Source organism: Triticum dicoccoides, chromosome 3B, assembly GCF_002162155.2.
Source record: "Triticum dicoccoides isolate Atlit2015 ecotype Zavitan chromosome 3B, WEW_v2.0, whole genome shotgun sequence".
NCBI lineage: Eukaryota > Viridiplantae > Streptophyta > Magnoliopsida > Poales > Poaceae > Triticum > Triticum dicoccoides.
Window position 1 is genome coordinate 23,290,612 of NC_041385.1, and position 21,765 is coordinate 23,312,376.

The 21,765-nt window shown below is 47.4% G+C and overlaps 1 pseudogene; it reads right to left on the reverse strand.

The window, feature by feature from the left end:
* Positions 1 to 4,010: 4,010 nt before the first annotated feature.
* Positions 4,011 to 10,401, reverse strand: LOC119274462 (annotated as a pseudogene).
* Between the last annotated feature and the right edge of the window lie 11,364 nt (positions 10,402 to 21,765).

Here is a 21,765-nt window from a genome sequence, read left to right on the forward strand (position 1 = left end):
GGCGGCGGTGTCTTATCTGCTTCCATTGATTTCGTGATGCTCCTCCTTTTGCTGTGGTGTTCTCCGAGCCTTGTGCCTCCCTTCTTCCCACAACGAGGTTTGCTTGCCAGTGTCCTTTCCCCATGTCTTCATTTCGCTGCAATTTCTGTAGGATTCTGCTAGATCTGGCTTAAAGGTGTGCTTGTTCCCGTGTGTAGTGGTGGATCCTAGCTCTTTTAGGTTGTTTGTGGTGGTTCCTAGATGTCTGATTTTTGTTGCAGATGGAGCAACATCTAGTAGATGTAGATGCAGCAACGCCTGATTCAATATAGTTGTAGGGTTTGGTTCCCTTATGCCTATTTTTTATTTATGCTCCCGAATGTTTCTGTAGTTGTTCATGTGCCCCTATATGTGTACAACCCCTAGATGTGTGGATGTAAATGTTGATCTAGCTCGTAGATGTTTCGACTGTATGTGTGTACGATGCCAGTTGTTTTTGTCAGTGAGTTGGGCTGTAACTTTGAGCGAAATCGGAGTGATTGGGACTCAATTTTACCAGTTAAGCGTCAGTGATTCTGGACTGTAGTTTCAGGTTTTATCAGTCCATCTTACTCTGTAATTTTCGAGTGCTTTTGTGTCTGTCTTTGCAACTTCAGTGATGTGTAAGTTTCAGTGATCTACTCTGTAATATTTGAGTGCTTTTGTCTCTGGCTTTGTAACTTCAGTAATGTGTAAGTTTGAGTGATCTACTCTAAATTTTCCACTCATTTTCCAGCACCTATCACACTCAGTATCAGTGTAACTACAGTCTGAATTGTATTGTGAATTAACTCTGGGCTGCAAGTTTGTATGTCCCTTTTTATCCTTTGCTAGCTTTTGTAGATGTACATCCCTTCGTTGTCGTACCTAGTGCGTTCTGCTAGCAAATTTCAGCTCTGTTCTTTGTGTTTCTGTGAAACAGAATGTCCTTTTCATTTTCAGCTATGTAAATGTTTGATTGCTCTATTTGAAATCCCGGTTTTCTTAGTGGATTTATAGTGTGTTTTCTGAGTGTTTTACACTGTAATTCTTAGTGGATTTACAATGTAATTTCTTAGCGGATTTACACTGTAATTCCTTAGCGAATTTACACTGTAATTTTAGGTGGATTTTTTTACTAGATTTACCATGTAATTTTCAGTGAATTTACACTGTATTTTTAGTGGATTTATACTGTAATTTGCAATGGATCTACACTGTAATTCTTAGTGGATTTACTCTGTAGTTTTCAGTTGATCTTTCGTTGTAATCCTATAAGAATTACACTGTATCTCTTAATTTTTATAGTGTAATTCTTAGTGGAGTTACACTGTAATCCTTAGTGTTTTTGTAGTGACTATTAGTTATTCTTGGATTTACCTTGTATTTACACTGTAACTCTTGATTTTACGGTGTAATTTTCAGCGTATTTACATTGTAATTCTTAGTGTATTTTTGGCTAGGGTCTGTTAGCGGGTTTTTACCCTTGTAATCTGCATTTGACTAGGGACTATTATGTGGTTTATTTTTGTATTATCTTTAGTGGATCTTATAGTGTAATTCTTATTGGATTTACAGTGTAACTCTCAGTGGGCTTACACTGTAATTTTTCAGTTGATTCTCCCCTTAGTGAATTTGACTAGGACTTCTAGTTGGTTTTTACCCTTGTACTCTGCAGTTGAGTAGGGTCTATTATGTGGATTTTTAGGTCTAAACATTTTTCAGGTAGCCAATCTCTATCTTGTTTGTAATTTACTTTCATGCATTTGGTTGTTTCTTTATTTTATTTTTTTACCGTGATGTCATTTTGGTTTTGCTGTGTAGGTTGCAAGTCTCCTGCTCTTGACTCTACAAAGAAAGCATCAAATGATTCGTCAGTTGGTAAATCTGCTGGTAATATTTAGTCAAACGAGGGTACAAAGGATGGTCTAAATTTGGTTTCTTGTGTGTGCCATGTAGTATCAGTGCTTAGCTTTTTTCTTTAGTTTCAGTGCGATCTTCATAGTAATTACATTTAAAAGATCATAGTAATTCTAAGTTCAAGTGACAGTAATTTGCCCTTTTATAAAGTTCCAAAGTTTCAAATATTCAATCATAGTGTCATTTTGGTTTCTGAGCAGGAACATATTGGTTTCTCTATATAATACACTGTATTTTACACTGTAGTTCCAGTGGTCTAGCACTGGAATTACAGTTTGCTTACACTGTAATTCCAGTGGTCTAGAGATGTAATTCAAACTGTAATTACAAAGGATTTTTCACCCTGGTCCACTACTGTAATTTCTATTGCTGTCCACTGAAATTTTAGTGGTCTAGTATTGTAATTACAGTTTGTCTGTCACTGTAAATTCCTTACCTACCAGTGTAATTTAGTTTCACATGTTATTTTTCTGTTCCTCTGTAACCATAGTGTAAAAACACTTGTTAGATTTTGCTTTTGTGTAGGATCTACTCATCTGTATATGTTCTTATTGCTTTTTCTAGTGATCTCTGGATTTTGAGTTTATAACAAGAGTGCTCTGTGGATTCTGATATGCTCTTTCGCTTTGGTAGCAACCTGTTGCTGCTCAAGGTCGAACAATATTTTTTGCATTAGCTAATGAAAGTTTTTGCAGGATATCTTTCCCTGCCGTTTTATATTTAAATTTCACAATGATAGTACCTTGTACATCATTTGCGTGGAGATGAGGACGACGACCGGTCCACGGGTCCCATTTAAGAAGGACGGCGACCGTTCAATGGCCGGATGACAGGTGGGGCCACCCGCCCGTGCGCATTGATGTTGGCAGATGGGAGGTAGGTGGCCGTCTGCCACGCGGCCCCGACGCGGACGAGCGCGCGTCCGTTTGCCATCCGCCGCGACCAAAACCAGGCGTAAGTTTGCGCTCGAAATGGGTCGGCCCGGACACAAAACGGACAAGATGGGTCCGGGCCGTCACGCGCTGGGCCGTCCGGTTTGTCCCTTTCACCCCAAACGGACGGGGCCGGACAAAATGAGGTCGCGCGCTGGAGTTGGCCTCATATACGCAATACCCATTTGGCTACTTTGTATAACATTTTTTGGACAGAAACTTTTTGGTGTACATCTGTACGCCCGTAACCCAAAAGCTGGATCCGCCGGTGTGGAAAACAAAAGGAAATCGGCCGCACGTGTGCGCTACCCTCCCCGGCGTTCCCCCAACTGCGGTGAACCACCCACCCGTGGCCGCAGGCGACAAAGGCAAGGGCGAGCCGCGAGGCCGAGGAGCCAGCCGCGAGGACGGCGGCGTGGCGCTGCCCGACGGCAAACCCAACGCCGGGGAGGAAGGATGAGGCGGCCCTCTCATCTTGGAGGAGCTCCGCGCGCTGCTAATCGCCGGCAAGGGCAGAGATCCATGGCCGGCGGGTGCGGCAGAACCGCGGGATGGAGAGGCCGAGAGGGCATGGCGTCACCTTGCAATTGCTGGTTAGCTAATTCCTCTTCAATCATCTCTCTTACTAGTTACAGTATTTCTCTGTTTCCCCATAGATACAATTGCTTAAGTCTAAATCTTGTTAAATTCTAGCACTACTTGCTGCTGATTGACATTAACATTTGAGGATTGCACAGTCAACGACATTTCTACAGCACACATTTCATCAATCTACAAATAAAAATCTGAAACCTATGAAACAAACCACGGTCCAACTCCAACCCAGATAAATAAAGACCAAACACATTGTATTGATACACTTCAGACAGTCAGAGAGTACATCACATAGTGCAGGTAGTACAAGATTATAAACTCAAGTTTTGCAGGGATTTCTACTACATATTTAGTACAGATGACAAACACGCCCCGCAACAAATCAAAACTAACTCGTCGCGTGTGAACCACAGAAAATGTTCAAACTATTCAGGGAAAGATCCTGAAGATTATTACAGCCCACAAGTACAGTAAAGTCTTGCATGTATCAACATAATTAAGCAATACACAAGTCTTTTGCGAAGCATGGAGGGTTTTCTGTCCGCACCGTGTTTACATGGACTGAATGCGAATATCAGGAACCCCCCGATGCTTGTTGATTGCCTGCCTGAGCGCGGCTTCAAGACTCTCCAGGTCCCAGCTTTTAGGCTGAGGAAAATACGCCTGCAGAGTATGCTGATGAGTAGTAAAGCCGTTCTCCTCGTATATATTCTCCTTGAATGACACGATGCTTTCCACATGCTCGATGCACTCAAGTATACCACCACCTTGCCGCTCTGCTTTTGCGTAGCACTCCATAGCGAGCCTCTGAAGCTTGTGCATGGCCATGGCCTCGAACACGAGGCAAATTGCGGATCGAGAGGAGGAAACAGAGAGCGAGAAGGCACGGCGTATTTCTCTTGAATCAACTCTCTTACTTACAGTATTTCTCTGTTTCCCCATCATTCAGAGTAACCACATACACTTGCTTAAGTCTAAATCTTGTTATATTCCACTTACTGCTGACTGACAATAACATTTGAGGATTGCGCTGTCAAGGACATTTCCACTGCACACGTTTCAAGCTGCAAATAAAAACTTGAAAGCTATGATACAAACCAAGGTCCAACCCATATAAAGACCAAATGCAGTTCTGCAAGTCATCATCCGCATTTTACTCATACCCTTCAGAAGTAAGGGAGTAATATCACAGAGTACAAGATTATATAAACTGAGGTCTTGCAGGGATTTCTACAACTGATTTAGTCAATATGACAAACCCGTCGTGCAACAAAGGAAAATAATCAGCTCATCGTAACCACAGGAAAATGTTGAAATTATTCAGGGAAAGACCCTCATGCTTATTACAACCCAGAGAATAGTAAAGTCTTGCATGTATCAGAATAGCAAAACAATACGTATTAAAGTTTACATTTACCACAATACTTGAACAGTAGTAAAACTATAAATGTGTCAGAAGAGCTAAGCTTCTTCATCTTTATTTAGAGGTACAAACAAGGCACACGAGATAACATATGCTGCTGACAATCTTGCCCAACCTTCTTAATAGTCCAGAGCTCTCGTTAAATGGGTTGCAGCAGCACCTTCAGAAGAAATTCTTATTCGGCAACAGTGTTCTTTGTGAAGCTTGCCCACTTCAGAACCACAAATACATAGACCCGATCATGCGCCTCATCAAAGAGCCGGAAATAAGCAATTCTCCATGTCTTCTTGAACAACAGTGCACAAAATACCATCCAGAGCCCCACCACAAATCCCAGCACAAGACCAAAATAAAAGTTCAGTGGGTCAAATTCTTGCTTGCTGCTTTCGAGATCACCATGGATGGAAGGATCATTTCCTGAACAATTCTTGTGGACAGGAGGCCCACAAAGTCCACTGTTGCCGATGTACATAAGTGACTGGTTTTCAGCACTGAGGGTGTCAAGTTGGGGGCCAGTGGGTATCCTGCCAGACAACCTGTTGTAGGACAGGTCCAGGTAGCTCAGAGATGTCAGATTTGTCAAGCTCGATGGCATTTCACCATCAAGTTTATTCTGAGAGAGGTCGAGTGATTCTAATGACTGCATGGCGCCAATCATGTTTGGAATTTGTCCACTCAACTGGTTTGATGATAAATTTAAATTCACTAGTGCATCAAGTGAAGTGATGTCTGTAGGAATTTCACCAGTCAAGGAGTTGTATGATAAATCAATCCCTACAAAATATGCAAGTGTCATCTGATAAATAAGATGCTGCCCTTTTGTATTTACTGATAATGTTTGTCCTAATTCTTGAGGTGCAATTCCGGTCGCATATTCTTTGAAATCATATAGAATAGGGCCAACCATATCTGTGTATTCCTCTTGTAATGCTCTCATAAATGTTAGGTTCAACAGATGACAAGGTATTGCACCAAAGAACCTATTGTCTGATAGATCCAAGTATTGAAGATGCCCAAGCTTTGTTACGTCGACTGGAATACTATCAGAAAATTTGTTGTGGCTTAGTATGAGAAAACGCAAATTGGCCAGCTTCCCTATCCATGTAGGTAACCTTCCAGAGAAGTCTTTTGCGAAGCATGGAGGGTTTTCTATCCGCACCGTGTTTACATGTAATACTGAATGCGAATATCAGGAACCTCCCCGATGCTTGCTGATTGCCCGCCTGAGCGTGGCTTCAAGACTCTCCAGGTCCCAGTTTTTAGGCTGAGGAAAATAAGCCTGCAGAGTATGCTGATGACTACTAAAAGTCATTCTCCTCGTATATATTCACCTTGAATGACACGATGCTTTCCACATGCTCGATGACCTCAAGTATACCACCACCTTGCCGCTCTGCTTTTGTGTAGCACTCCATAGTGAGCCTCTGAAGCTTCTGCATGGTCATGGCCTTGAACACGAGGCAAATTGCGGATCGAGAGGAGGAAACATGAGGGCGAGAGGGCACGGCGTCACCTTGCTATTACTTGTTAGCTAATTTCTCTTCAATCAACTCTCTTACTTACAGTATTTCTCTGTTTTCCCATCATTCAGAGTAACCACATAGATACACTTGCTTAATTCTAAATCTTGTTAAATTACACTTGCTGCTGATTGTCATTAACATTTGAGGATTGGGCAGTCAAGGACATTTCCACTGCACACCTTTCAATCTACAAATAAAAACATGAAACCTATGAGACAAACCACGGTCCAACTCCAACTCAGATAAAGACCAAACGCAGTTCTACAAATCATCGCGCGCATTGTACTCATACCCTTCAGAAAGCAAGGGAATAATATCACATAGTACAAGATTTTATGAACTGAAGTTTCGCAGGGATGTTCGCAGGGATTTCTACAACTGATTTAGTCCAGATGACAAACCAGTCCTGCGACAAAGGAAAATTAACTCGTCGTAACCATAGGAAAATGTTGAAATTATTCAGAGAAAGACCCTGATGATTATTACAGCCCAGAAGAACAGTAAAGACTTGCATGTATCGGAATAACGAAATAATATTTAATTCTTACATTTACCACAATAGTTCAGCAGTAGTAAATTCATAAATGTATCGGAAGAGTAGACATCTTCATCTTATTTAGAGAGTACAAACAAGGTGCACGATATAATATATGCTGCTGAAGATCTTCCACACCCTGGTTAATAATCCAGAGCTCTCATTCAGCGGGTTGCAGCACATACACTGCATCCTTCAGAATAATTGCTTATTCTGCATCCGTGTTCTTTGTGAAGATTTCCCACTTCACAACCACAAATACATAGACTTGATCATACACCCTGTCGAAGAGCCGGAAATAAGCAATTCTCCATGTCTTCTTGAACAACAGTGCACAAAATACCATCCAGAGCCCCACCACAAATCCCAGCACAAGACCAAAATAAAAGTTCAGTGGCTCAAATTCTTGCTTGCTAGTTTCGAGATCGCCACGGATGGAAGGATCATTTCCTGAACAATTCTTATGGACAGCGGGCCCACAAAGTCCACTGTTGCCGATGTACATAAGTGACTGGTTTTCAGCACTGAGGGTGTCAAGTTGGGGGCCAGAGGGTATCCTGCCAGAAAAACTATTGTAGGACAGGTTCAGGTAGCTCATGTCATCCAGATTTGCTGGCAATGTAGGTATTGGCCCAGTAAGCTGGTTGGAACTGAGATAGAGATGTTCAAAAGCCATGTCATCCAGATTTGCTGGCAAGCTGCCACTTATTTCGTTGTTAGAGATGTCGAGATATCTGGCATGAGAAAATGCGGACCAAAACCAATCAGGAAACTCACTCTTTAAAGCGTTGCTTGAAATATCAAGTGCAGTGGGTTTCAGCTGCTGAAGCCAAGGTGGAAACAGAGGACCCATCTGGCAAGATACAAACCATGCAGAGTCCAGCTTAAAGGGAGCACGCCAATCTGAATTCAGTACAATCTTGAAATTATTGGAAGATTTGCAAAGTGTTCTTCTGTGATCACACTAGTAAAGCTATTGTTGCTTAGGTCCAGAAAAATCAAATTGATAAGGGAGCCTATTTCAACGGGTACACTTCCATTGAGATGATTGCTGGAGACGTCCAAAACGGTCAGATACATCAATTTCCCAAACTCGGCTGGTATACTTCCGGTGAGGAGATTGTCACTGAGTTCAAGGGAGGTTAGACAGGTCAGATTCCCAAGCTGTGGTGGTATAGATCCAGCAATTTCGTTGCCCCAGAGAGCAAGAGTACTTAAAGAACTCAAATTCCCAAGCTCGGCTGGTATACTCCCGGTGAGGTCATTATCGTAATGTACAAAGAAGTCAAAGTAGTAAGGGCGCCGAATTCAGTTGGTATACTTCCAGTGAGGTGATTGCCTCTGAGATCACGGTATGTTAGACATGTCAAATTCGCAAGCTGTGGTGGTATAGGTCCAACAAGGCTGTTCTCTAAGAGGGTTAGTATGCTCAACCTGGTGAAGTCACTGATAAAATTTGGCAGAGTTCCATTGAAATTGTTGAAACCTAAATACAACTCCTGTAATTTTTTCCGTGTGCACTGCGTCAAACTCTCCATCAACACTGCTATGTCTTCATTTATATTATTACCAGAGAGGTCAATGATTTCCAAACTACAAAGATTCTTAAGAAGCTTTCCTGTCATCATCATGTCCGAGTTCTCATTAAATGAAATATCAAGGACTTGAAGGTACGTCATGTTTCCTAGTGTGTCAGGGAATTGACCGAACAGTCCGGTCTCCCCAACATCAAGGTACTTGAGGCTTGTCACTTTCCAAAACCAACCAGATGTAAGTGAGTGCTCAAAATCATTGAAGGACATGTCAAGCTTCTCAAGTTCTGTGAGATTAAGGTGCAAAACTGATTGGTTTGCACTATCAAGCTGACAGTGAGAAAGATCAATAACCCTCAGAGATGGAATCATATTCATGGTATGAGGCCAGTCAGCTATGCCTGAGAGCTTTACTCCGCTCATGCCAAGGAACTGTAGGAAAGGTAGCTTCGTTAACCAGGTGATGTCCGTTGAGTACATATCAGAATAATAACCAAGTTGGCCAAGGTCAAGATACTGCAACTTAGACATATTACCAAGCTGAGAAGGCACCCTACCAATAAATGGTATGCCGGAGAGGTTAAGATATCTCAAATTCCCCATGGAGCCCAATAAAAGAGGAATTTGGCTATCTGGCCCTAGTAAACAGTTCATGCTGAGGTCGAGGTACTCTAGATGCTTCAAGGAAAGCAGAGAGGGACTTATCTCGCCGAACAAAGCACTGGCACCACCACATACATCATAATAGCCGTCGGTGTAGAGCGCCACATTTGGATTGCGAAGTCGAAGCTTGATGACATGGCCTGTTCGGTTGCTGCAACTGACGCCTCTCCACCGGCAGCAGTCCTGTCCTTGCCAAGAGGCAAGGAGGTTGGTGTTGCTGCTTGTAACGCCCTCTTTGAAGGAGAGCAAGGCGGCCCTCTCGGCCGGGATGCAGCCGCCGCCATGAGCATGCTGATGCTGGGGTTGTAGTGCACCATTTGTGAAGAATGGAAATATGCTTATGCTGATGAGAATGAGCAAGATATTGGTTGTGCGAGGCATGCTGGAAGAACGAGCTGTCTAGCTGGGGAAGCAGAGCCCAGGTTTATTTGTATTTAGGTACTTTGAAGAGCCATACTAGCAGAGATGTTTGGCCAGAATTCCTAGACTCACGGAGTCTACGGTCAACGTCTGGTTCATACAAATTTGTGGCCAGAGTGTGCTGGGAGTCACCAGCCACTCGACTAGTTGCCTGACAGCAACTACACGGGTACTGTCAAAATCACTCAATTCGGTTGTATCTGAAGCATGCGCGGTGGAGTAGGGCTAGTTACTATTCCAAATATGACCCCCTTTTTTTTACAATTTCGTTGGAAATCTATAGTTTTTAACTTCAAAATGTTATGTTAGTCTAGTTGCCCCTGTTCTATTTTTTCAGTTAGTTTTCTGAATAACTCTGAAACGTGTTGTGTACACGCTCAGGTTCAGTTTACACAGGTTAGTGTCAGGCTAGTTTTTTCTTCAGACTTAGTCATAGTTTCCTTTGTTGGTTGTAACCGTGGGTGTACTGGCCACGACTCTGTCTGTGGGATGGCGCGGGTCAATCGTGTCGTGGGCATTGCATGCTGCGAGTTTGTTACACAGAGAATAAAAGGAAGAAACGAAAAGGCGCAAAGATTACGCTCGCAAAACTCTGTCTCCTCTCTGTTTTTACTATTCGTCAGTGTTCTTCAGAGTTGAGACTGAATCCACCCAACGGCTTTATGATGGCACCCGAAGAAATGATTATTGACCAGTACAATATTTTATTTTTATGTGTATATAAACTATTTGTTAGATAATTGTTTTGCCAATTTGGACTGTTTGTTAAATTATTCTTGTGCAAAGATTAAGCAGCGAATATAAACTGTTTGTCCTTGAGAAGTTCAACTGAAGATTTTCTGAATATGGAACAGGCAGCGAATATGATACATCGTTTGGCTATGCTGATGATTTTTTCTTCCTTGTGGGAAAAAAATGTACTCCCTTTGTAAACAAAAAATGTAGTAGATCACAACATTTTATTGCGGCCAAAAAGAAAAATATCGAGATATGATGTGGGACCTTATCCACGTTGGTTCCACGTGCAACCACACAGCTCATAAAGTCTGTCCTGTCAACACTGTCTAACTTAAGACTGAAGATGCCTGAAGTGACCAATGTGACTGTCCTCACTTCTCCGCCTTCATCGATGCTCGGACGGCCTAGATCGTTTTCTTACACTGTTACCGTTAAGAGCATGGTTAATAGTATAGCCAGCTGCTGGCTATAAGCCAATGCCATGTCATCTACAGCCCATCTTATAGCCAACATATATAATAGTATACCATGAGAGTGTACTACTTTTTTATTTTGTGGCCCACCTTTCATTGTCACAAAGTGCCTAGGAACACGTGCTAGTGCTGGCTCTTCACGAAGAGCCCGCTTACCTTCTCTTTCCTCTTTTCTTTCCTCCAACTAAGCAGAAATATACTAGTTTACTCCTTATAGCCTGCTGACTCAGCTCTATTGTACTTGCTCTAAGGCGTCGCTGTAGTTTGTCACTTAAGCTAGTGACTTGGGTTGATTCTACCTATAAAGAGGCCGGGTTATGTGAATTGACAAAACCATCTATACTCTTATACATACACCATGCATATATGCGATGCTCATCTGAAGAGGGCCGAATCCTATATATACCTAAGAGATTTATCCCCACTATAGGATTTATCTCAACATGCAGGGTATCCACGTCATCACCGTGCCACCTCAGCAGTTCTGTTGAAACGTCATCGTTTTCTGCCGCTGCCGCCCGCACGACAGACGCGTTTTCTGCCACTGCCGCCCACACGACAGACGATTCGCTGATACGAATTCCGAACCGATCCTCCGCAATTAACTCCCCCACCCATCTCCCAGTTAATTCCTCTGCCCATTGATTTCCATAACTAGATCCTATTCATCTTCTCCGCATAATTGCAGGAGCAACAAATGGAGCGATTCTTGCCCTTTTAAGTTTCCATCTTCATCAGAGCGATTCTTACCCTTCAAGTTCCATCTTCATCAGATTTGTTCTCCCCTTTAAGCTTCCGTCCACACCACATCAATCTCAGGTAATCATATTTCGCCCTCACCTCGCTGGAGAGGATGAATTTTGAGTCCCGGCCTACGATCCACGCCCGTAGCCTGCTGGTAAATCTCGAGGAGGAGGCGGGGTGCGGAGGTTTCTAGAACCACTCGGTCGATGCGACACGCCCCCTCCGTCGTGCAACCACCGCCCCGCGGCGTCGCCCTCCTTCTCCTACCGAGTAAAGTCTAAAATAAACCTTGAACTCATAGAGCTAGTTGGAATCAAACCTCAAACTTACAATCCCTAAAATTCATACCCTGTACTTAACGATCCCGGTCAATTCAAACCCTAAACCGACCATATACTGTTTGTCGTGCCGGTAAAAGAACGATCCCGGCGAGGATTGTGGTTGTTTTCACTTACTATGCGGTCCTACTTGTTATATTCATCTTCTTCCCCCAATCTCTCTCTCCTTTCCTTGCTGACGAGGCGCGGGTCTCCACGGCACTTGACGTGTTCATACCCAAGGCTACTACCATTAATTGTCGCGCTCACTTCTTCTAGGCTCCTGTGCCTACGCGTCGGGGGCCTTCTAGGGCGTCTGCTCCGTCCAACATCAGCAGCGGCCAGACGACTCCACGGGCAGCGGCGCAGCTGTCTATGGGCTCACCAGGGCCTCCCGCATCCTGTCGACCATGACGAGGCATCGTCGAGACTATCCCAGCTCGTGTCCTCATGGTCGGCCCGAACCTCAGCAAGCCGTTCTCCGGCATTACCGTGTTGTTCATGGGCGACTAGTAGTCGCGGTCCTTCTTCAAGATGCACGTCGTGGAGCTGATTTCGAGGGAGAGCCACGCGCGTGATGTCTTCCATGGGTGCGCTCGATGGCCCTGCACATCGAGTGCAGCATCCTGGATCTGCCTCACGTCGTCGCGGAGGCCCCGCTATAGTAGCTATTAGCTATCGCGGCAGGAGATGGAGCATGCGGACACCGGCGAGGCAATGTCCTCCAGCGTGGAGTTGACGCCTTTCAAGCGCCCAGAGGCCGTGGAGAGTAGGAGGTGCTGGATGAGGACCGGCGCTGACTGCAGGAGAGCGAGAGAGAATGGGCTTGGGAAGAAGATGCATATGACATGTGGGGTAGAGATGTCAGTGAGAGTAGAAAAGGATCCCGTCCGGGATGGATATTACCCCGGTGCAGCAAACGGGTCCAGGGTCAAGATTGACCGGGATCAGTGAGTTGAGGACATCGATTTCAGGGATTAAGAGGTTGAGGTTTGAATCCGACTAGCCGCATGAATTCAAGGTTTGAAACAGACTTTACTCTCTCCTACCTGACTGTCTTCGTTCCCCTGCCCATTGCTCGTCGTCACCGTTCTCTGTTCGCCATCCATCAAGATCTTCACTTCACCACAAGGTACGCATCACCCGCCCTACCTTGGCATATGCCGCCGGCTATACCTCACGTGATACATGTGTGGTTAGATTGATCGCAGCCCTTAGCGCCACGAGCAGTGGAAGAAACTCACGCTCCAACTCCCCATGAGCAACTGACTACCTAACTCCTGAAGCCATGAATGAGGGCGTGCATATCCTTCCGTGCATGTTAATCCCCAAATTAATTATTTAGTGTTTCCTTAAAAATTCAATTATCAACTTTGCTTTTATTTCAGATTGTAAATTCATGTAGATTTGCTACTGACCTGATCGATTTATTAGTAGGTTTGGACCATTTTTTCACAGATTTGTACCATCGTGCATCGCCAAAAAGGACCTCTGAAGAAATTACCTTACAAAAATGCACAAAGCTTTTTTGATAGTATAACGCCCATAATATTGTTTGATGTTCTTTCACATCTATTATTTGTAAATATTGGTATGTGCTTAATGTATTTCTGATGAATAATCAAAATATCTTGGTGTTTGCAGGTTACTTTTTCCTAAAGTTTGCAGTTGTCTTCCAGTCTTTCTCATATGATAATGCCGTGAATTACTTTAGCATATATGAGGAACAAAGAATGTTGACAAGTATAGGTCCGAACAGTTGAAGGAAGACGATAAAGAAAAAAACATTTGAAGGATGTCAACATATTTTTTCCGTCCATTCTCAGTAGGGATTGCTCCTTATTTTTTTCTAACCTCTATATTCTATATTTTTTTCGTATGATTTTGTATTCGTTATCTACCATGACAACTTTGGTGGCCGTGCTCTCAAATGCTAATTCCCCTATCTATATAAATAAGAACATGTCGTCCTATAAGTATCATTACAAATTGTTATTCTTCTATTGCTATTAAATTGCTTCAGTTCTACACCTTCAGTTCGGCTTTGTGCAAATTTTGAAGATCTGTTTTACTAACCCCTCTTCATTGTCATTATTTTCTACTTAACTTACATGTCATTGTTTTGAAACAGTTTATCCCAACTTATCAAACCTAGAACATAACATACAGAATTCATAAAATGCTTATGGAATGCCATGTTTAATTATTGAACAAAAACTTTCATCACCGTGGTAAGTTTAAAAGTCTTCTCCCTTGAGTGGACTTGCCTTACTAAGTCAAACTGTATCACTACTTTATTCCATTCCGAAACTTATATTTTTATCTAATTTTCTGTAATATTGCTTTCACAAAATGTTATAGGGGTTCAATCCTTTTGCATAAATTATGCCACTATCTGAAACGGAATGGTTTTGTTCTTAACATCATGCAACTCTTCTTACGCACTATCTTTTTCCCACTTTTCCAGTGTCAGTACTGCATCCCCTATTAATGCGGATGGTTGTTTGTATCCTCACGAGATGAAGATAAAGAATGAGATAGTATGCGGGCAACCCAGAAGAATCATTACCACCTCCCAATCAAATCTCCAGTTCCTATTTGAATTGTGGTATATTTATTTGGTTTTTATGCGTGAGATGTCTTGGATGTAGAAATGAATGGTGGGCTCGCTGTATCCTATATACCTAAGAGAGTCATTCCCACTATCTTATTTATGTCAACATACAAGCATGCCATCTCACCATACAATTATAAACGGGAAAAGACCCACCTGAACATGCAATCATAGGCATAACATCATTGGCATTTCAGAAACAAATTACACCCGGCAAGAACTCCCCTCTCTCTAAGCGCTCCCCTCCCCTCTCTCTGAGCGCCGGCGGCCACTCCGGCGCCGGCGGCCACCAAATTCGTCCGGAGCCTCGCCCTATGGCCTCGCGGGTCTCTCTGTCGGCAGGGTCCTCCTCATCCTCCGAGGCGACGTCGTCCCCTCCAAGGCCGGCCCCTAGATCCGCCATGGCCGTCCCCGAGGTGCTCGGCACAGCGCTCGGCCCCATCATCCAGGGAGGGGCCGCTGGTGGAGGGGCTGCAGGCGGTACATCCAGGCCGGAGGAGCGTGCGTGGCAGACCAGGGCGGGTCGTCAACCGCGCAGCCCCGCTTCCCCTCCGCGTCCGGCAACCAGGCGGCGGATCTCGCCGACGCTTCCCACCACGAGGCCGCCGCGGACTCGCATACCCGCGGCTCTGCACGGCTGCTGCTACAACTGTGGAGATGACCGGCATATTTCGAGGGACTGCCCCAACGAGACCTTGTGTGTGCGCTGTGGAGGCTTCAGGCACATTGCCCGGAACTGCGTGGAGCGGAGGAGTGTGTCTCCGGTGGAGGCTCCGGTTCGCCCGCGGCTGGAGCCGGCCATGCGCCAGGGGTCCCCTCCTGCTGGGGCTCTTGGTCGGCAGGTGGAGCCTGCGCCGTCCCTAGGGCCGTTGGTGCCCCCGCCGCCCCCGCCGGGGCCGCCGCCTCCGGGTGCGCGCAGGGTGGAGCGGCCGTGGTGCCAGGTGGTCCGGGATGGTGCGGCTGGGTGCGCGGCCGGCCCAGGGTTCTCGGTGCCGTTCGACCCGGTGGACGTGCCACGGCTGGATGTAGCTGTGCAGCAGCCGATCGTGGAGGACGTGGGCTGCTACTACATGGAGGAGGCAGAGGATCTCTGGCATATGGAGGAGGAGCTTTCCAAGGCAGTGGTGGTTACGATTACTGGTACCAGGCCGGCGGTCGATTTGGCTATGGTGGCGGCGGCCTTGCACGCTGAGTTTCGCCTCGGGCCGGTGGACATGTCGATCCGGGCGTTCTTCCCCGAGGACTTCTTGGTGCTTTGCAAGGACAAGGGCACACGTGACAGGATGGTGCGGTAGGGTGGTTTGTCACCAGCGACGGCGGCTGGTTTCTCTCTGTCGCTGCGCCCTTGGCTGCGGCAGGCGCATGCGACCGGGGCGGCATTGTCGTTTCTAGTGCCGGTGGCTCTGGTGGGGGTGCCGGCGCACGCGTGCACGAGGAGAACGGCAAATGCGGTGCTCTAGGGCCTGGGGCTCGTCGTGGGCGTGGTGCAGCACAGCGAAGAGGTATGACATGTCGAGCTACAAAGTGTGGCTGCGGACGGACCGGCCGGAGTGCATCCCGGCGCAGAGGCGGCTGTTCATGGAGGAACCTCGTCGGCGGCGGGGCTGGTCCTTCCCGCGGGCGGCGAGGACGGCGGCGTTGTGGTACAACATTCGGATTGTCAAGTTGGCCGAGCCGATGGTGGACGAAGCTGCTGACCCTGAGCTGTCGCCACCGCCTAGCCCGCCGACGTCGCCGTCTGATGGTGATGGGAGACCGGATGGTAGGGATGAGGAGCGGCAAGGTGGAGTTGAGCCACGTCGTCGAGGGCTGGCAGATGGTGAGCGGAGGGATGATGGTGGAGCGATGGGCTCGCCGCCGGCGACTGGATGCTCGTCGGCGGGATCAGTTTCGGCGGTGGAGCATAGTGCAGTTCAAAATAAAGGTGAGGTGGGGCCGGAATGTGGACAGGATGACACAGTGGACGAGGTGGGGTCAGCGGCAGAGCTGGACCGAGACTTGACCGTGAAGTCTTTGGCGCCAACGGCTCGGGGACAGCTGGGCTGCAAAGAGGCGGCCGACAGAGTGGACGGCGCGGATGCGGACCGGTCAATGTCGTCGTCTTGCGGCGCGCGAGAGGAGCTAGGGGCCTGCGCCGGGGGCTCCCCGCCGTCTGTCACGTTATCTCGATGGCGTGGGCCTAGGGAGCAGGTCGAGCAGGTCGTGCAGGGATTGGAGCCCGTTGTCGCGGTGCAGGTGGGGCCATCCGGTGGCTTTTGCATGATAGGATCGGTGGAGCTGTCGGTGGGGCCGGGTCCGGAGCTGGCCCGGTCTGATGGGTGGACTGAAAAGGCGAGGAAACGCTCGTTGGCTGGAGACTCCTGTTCACGGGCGGGGACAGCAGAATCTGATGATTCTCGCGACCGCTTGGACGGACTTGGGCAGCCAGACATGGAGGGACATGTGGTTGGATGGGATTTAGCGTGGTCATGCACGCAGGGCGGTACAACCCCTGAGCTACCTTTGCGTGAGGCCGGCCAGGGCCAGTGTTTTGGGCAAGTGGAGGGCTGGGACATGTTCCAAGTTAGTCTGTTAGGGTGCGACAAGCCTGAAACGGCGAGTGTTACCCCATGCACGCCGAGGCCAACAGACCATGAGCTGGTGGATGTGCAGCAGCTATGTGACGGCATGCGAAGATCTATCGAGACAATCCTCGCACGACCAGAGACGCGCGCCCATGGGGCTCAGACCCGCAGACCCAGGAAGAAGAGGATGCTGGAAGCTACGCCAAGGAGGAGCGAGAGGATCGCTAAGCATGGGGCTAGCAAGCAGCAACAGGTCCTGATCCGGAAGTTATGCTTGGCACATGAGGGTGAGGTCATCTCGGAGGAGGCTCTACGGATGTATGTTGAGCTGTTCAACCGGCCACTCTCGGAGGCGCATATTGCAGCAGTTTTGGCGCTCTTCGGGTGGGAGTCACCGCCGACTCCGCTGCTGGGCGCACCCCAGGAGGTTGCAACCAGGGTCTAGGGGTGGTGGCTGGTGGAAGAGGTAGGATAGGAAGATGAATGCGCAACACCTAAGAGTGATTGTGTGGAATGTGCGTGGGCTCAACACCCCGGCGCGTAGAGATGCGGTGCGGCACGTAGTGTTGGAAGTGAACCCGGGCATTGTTTGCCTGCAGGAGACCAAGATGCAAGAGATTTCGGCATCGGTTGTACAACGATGTCTGGGCAATAAATTCACCAACTTTTTCTATGTACCTGCGGTAGGGACGCGGGGTGGGATCCTGGTGGCTTGGGACGAGCTGATAGTCAGGCTCTCCAACCCACATTACCAGGCTAACTCGCTTACGGCGATAGTGAAGGCCCCTGGAGCGGCAGAGTGGTGGTTAACTTGTGTATACGGGCCTCAAGAGGACAGGGACAAGGTGGAGTTTCTACAAGAGCTTGTGGATATTAGGGAGCTACACGCGGGACCGTGGTTAGTTGCTGGAGATTTCAATCTCATTGCGAGGCAGGAAGATAAAAGCAATGATCTGATCAACCGGAGGATGTTGGGCAGGTTTCGAGCTAAACTGAATAGACTCGAGTTGAAGGAGCTGTATTTGAATGGCCGTCGATATACGTGGTCCAACGAGAGGCAGAGGGCAACCTTGGAGAAGCTTGATCATGTCTTCGTAACAAACGAGTGGGACGAGGCGTTTCCCACGTGCTTCTTGTCGGCGCTAGGCACCACGATTTCGGATCATTGTCCTCTGATGCTGGACATGAATGTGGAAGTAAAAACGCACAAACGTTTCCGCTTCGAATCCTTCTGGGTGAAGGCGCCGGGTTTCATGGAGACGGTGCAAGTTGCGTGGGATTCTACCTCCCTGGCATCGAATGACTACCTGACACTGCACTGCAAGCTCAGGGCGACGACGATAGCTTTGCAAAAGTGGAGTGGCCGTTGGGTGGGGAATGTGAAGTTGCAGATTGCACTTGGTTTGGAGGTCATCTCAAGATTGGATGTCGCTATGGAGTCGCGGGATCTGTCTCATGCGGAGAGAGAGCTGAGAAAAGAGCTAAAGCACAAGCTTTTGGGGCTGTGCTCGCTGGAGCGGTCGATTGCAAGGCAGCGTTCGTGTCTGTTGCAGCTACACGAGGGGGATGGCAACACAAGGTTGTTTCATCAACAGGCTAGCCATAGACAAAGGAAGAATGTGCTGCGAGCAATCCGGTACAATGGGCAGATCTATTCGGGCCAGGAGGAAGTGGCATCGGCAGTGGATGCCTTCTATGGCAGAGCTTTTGGGTCCTGTGAGCAGCGACAGCATACGATTAACTTGGATGGGCTCAACCTGCCACAACGAGATTTGGCACATCTGGAGGAGCCGTTCACAGTGGAGGAAGTGGAAAGGGTGATTAAGGCAATGCTTATGGACAAAGCGCCGGGACCGGACGGCTTTACAGGGAGGTTCTATGCCACATGCTGGGATATCATTAAAGTGGAGTTCATGAGGGCTATGGATTGCATGCATCGGGAGGACATGAGAGGAATGGTGGCAATCAACAGATCACTTGTGTCTCTTCTACCCAAGAAAGAGGGAGCCATAGACGTGGGTGACTTTCGGCCAATAAACCTTGTCCATGGGGCAATAAAAATCTTCGAGAAGGTTCTCTCGACAAGGTTGGCTGTGGAACTCCCAAATCTGGTGGGAAATCATCAAAGCGCGTTCGTCAAGGGGAGATCTCTTCATGATAACTTTATGCTAGTGCAAGGTATGGCAAGGCGGCTACATGCTCTGAAAACCTCGGCCGTGCTACTTAAGTTGGACATCTCTAAGGCATTCGACTCGGTCCAGTGGCCTTTTCTGTTGGAGGTCTTACAGCAGTTCGGCTTTGGTCACAAGTGGAGGGCGTGGATATGTGGGATACTTGCCACGTCGACTACAAAGGTGATGGTCAATGGAGAGCCAGGGGAAACAATCTATAACTGCAAGGGCTTAAGGCAAGGGGACTCGCTGTCACCAATGTTGTTCATACTGACGATGGAGCCACTGCAACGTATGTTTGAGGCTGCGGCACTGCAACGAGTGTTAGAACCACTAGCAGCTGTGGGCATGAGACACAGGATGTCGATCTATGCGGATGACGTGGTACTTTTCCTGAAGCCAAATAGAGTGGACCTGCGGGCTTGCAGAGCGCTCTTTGCCTTATTTGGAGAAGCCTCAGGCCTAAGAATCAACATGGCCAAGTCAGCAGCACTACCTATTCGATGCGATGAAGTCACTATGGAGTGGGTGAGTCCGGAGTTGGGCTGTCCGGTGGGATCGTTCCCGATCAAATACCTTGGTTTGCCCCTTGCCCTAAGAAAACAGACGACAGGACAACTACAGTACCTGGTGGATAATTTGGCGAACCGGCTTCCAAAATGGAAGGCCGCATTAATGCCGAAGAGCGGGAGGTTGACGCTGGTGCAATAAGTGTTGTGTGCTATGCCGATACATGCGATGATGGCTCTCGACCTACCGATGAAAACTATTGCGGCCTTGAACAAAATATGCAGGGGATTTCTGTGGTGCAAGAGGACGGAAGCAAATGGGGGCAATTGTGCGGTGGCCTGGGAGGTGGTGTGTGCCCCGAAGTGGGCAGGAGGTTTGGGGATACCCAATCTTCAATGGTTGAATATCGCAATGCAAGCAAGATGACCGTGGTTGAAACGGGCAGATGGGAACAGACCGTGGAGTGAATTCACTATCAAGGTGCCTAATGCATCCATGCAACTGTTCAAGGCAGCAACTAGAGTTAAGACTGGAGATGGGAACAACACTTTGTTCTGGGAGGACAGATGGCTGGATGGTATGAGGGTGCAAGAGCTGGCACCGGAAGTCTACAAAAGGATCCCACATAGGATCAGGCGGGTGGCGAGCCTAGGGCAGCTAGCATCTAGTGGAGAGTGGGCACGACAGGTTGGGCCGGATCTAGATGAGGCCACGATGTACCAGTTTTTTGAGCTATGGTCGAGAGTACAAGCTTGGGAGCCGCGGGTCGGCGAACGAGATGTGGTTGCCTGGTCCTGGGAGGAGCACGGCCAGTTCACCGTGCGATCGGCATATGCGAGCAGATTTTGGGGACGCGAGACGGTCTCCACATCGAAACTCACGTGGAAATCACGGGCACCGTTGGAGTGTCGCTTCTTTACGTGGTTGGCTCTCAAGAATCGGTGTTGGACCTCGGACAGGCTAGCAAGAAGGGGTTTGCCGCACCAAGACTCGTGCCCATTTTGCGATCAAGAAGAAGAATCGATAAACCATATCTTGCTCACATGTGTTTTCGCTAGGGCTACGTGGACGTTGGTGGGAGAAGCTCTTGGCAGGACAGACCGGAAACCGAGCCAGGACGACATTCTGGGGGAATGGCTTTGCAGCAGAAATGCGGATGGAGGAACAAGCAGGAAGGATTTGCATACGGTGATGCTGCTAGTGCTGTGGGAGTTATGGAAACATAGGAATGCCATTGTGTTCGAGGGTGATTCCCCATCGGTCCACAGGCTGATACACAAGGTGAAGGCTGAGGCCAAATCGTGGACTATGGCAGGGCTTATCAAGAGGGAGATGGATAGCTTTCAGAGTAGATTGTATAGGTGGGCAATGGGCGAGGGGTAGAATAAGTGTGTGTAAGTGGAGTGGGTGCGTGTTCAGCCACGTAGGCTTGTACATGTAACTTGAGGTGGAGGCTTTCTTTGCCTTTCTTCTTTAATATATAATATGCACGCTCGTGCATATTCGAGAAAAAAAAAGAACATGCAATCATGCATGGGAAAAAGCCCACCACTACATTCAACCATGCATGGGAAAATGTCTTCATTCAGTTATTCTACTTATATTCCATAAATATTTTTACAACTACACATAATCAAATATAGTAAGTCATACGTATTTTAAATTTTGGTTCTCATGTTATCAACCCAAATTTTCATCAACCAATTTCCGCAGCAACTCGCGGGGTATCCTCTAGTTCCTCAATTTCCCGTCCCAATTTGAGTGTGATGTCTTCCCTTGCTCGTCAGATTAGTACGGCAGACTTTTGAAATGCTAACTGGCAGGTAAGTTGTTACTGTGCAGATATGAGGTATCAATACTATTACTAAGTGATGTTACTTGTTACCCTGGTTGGAATTCTTGCCCATGTGCTTTGCGTAGCAGTAACTTGTGCTGAGTAGAAGTTGACCTTTCTGTATTGGAGGTAAGTTATTAGCTGCTAGTGTAGTACTGTACATGAAGAATCTGACCGCAGCTTAGCTCGTTGAGGACTTGCAGACCAAATTGTAACGGCGGAACGTGACCTCCTGCACCAGGTTCATCAACATGCAGCTGC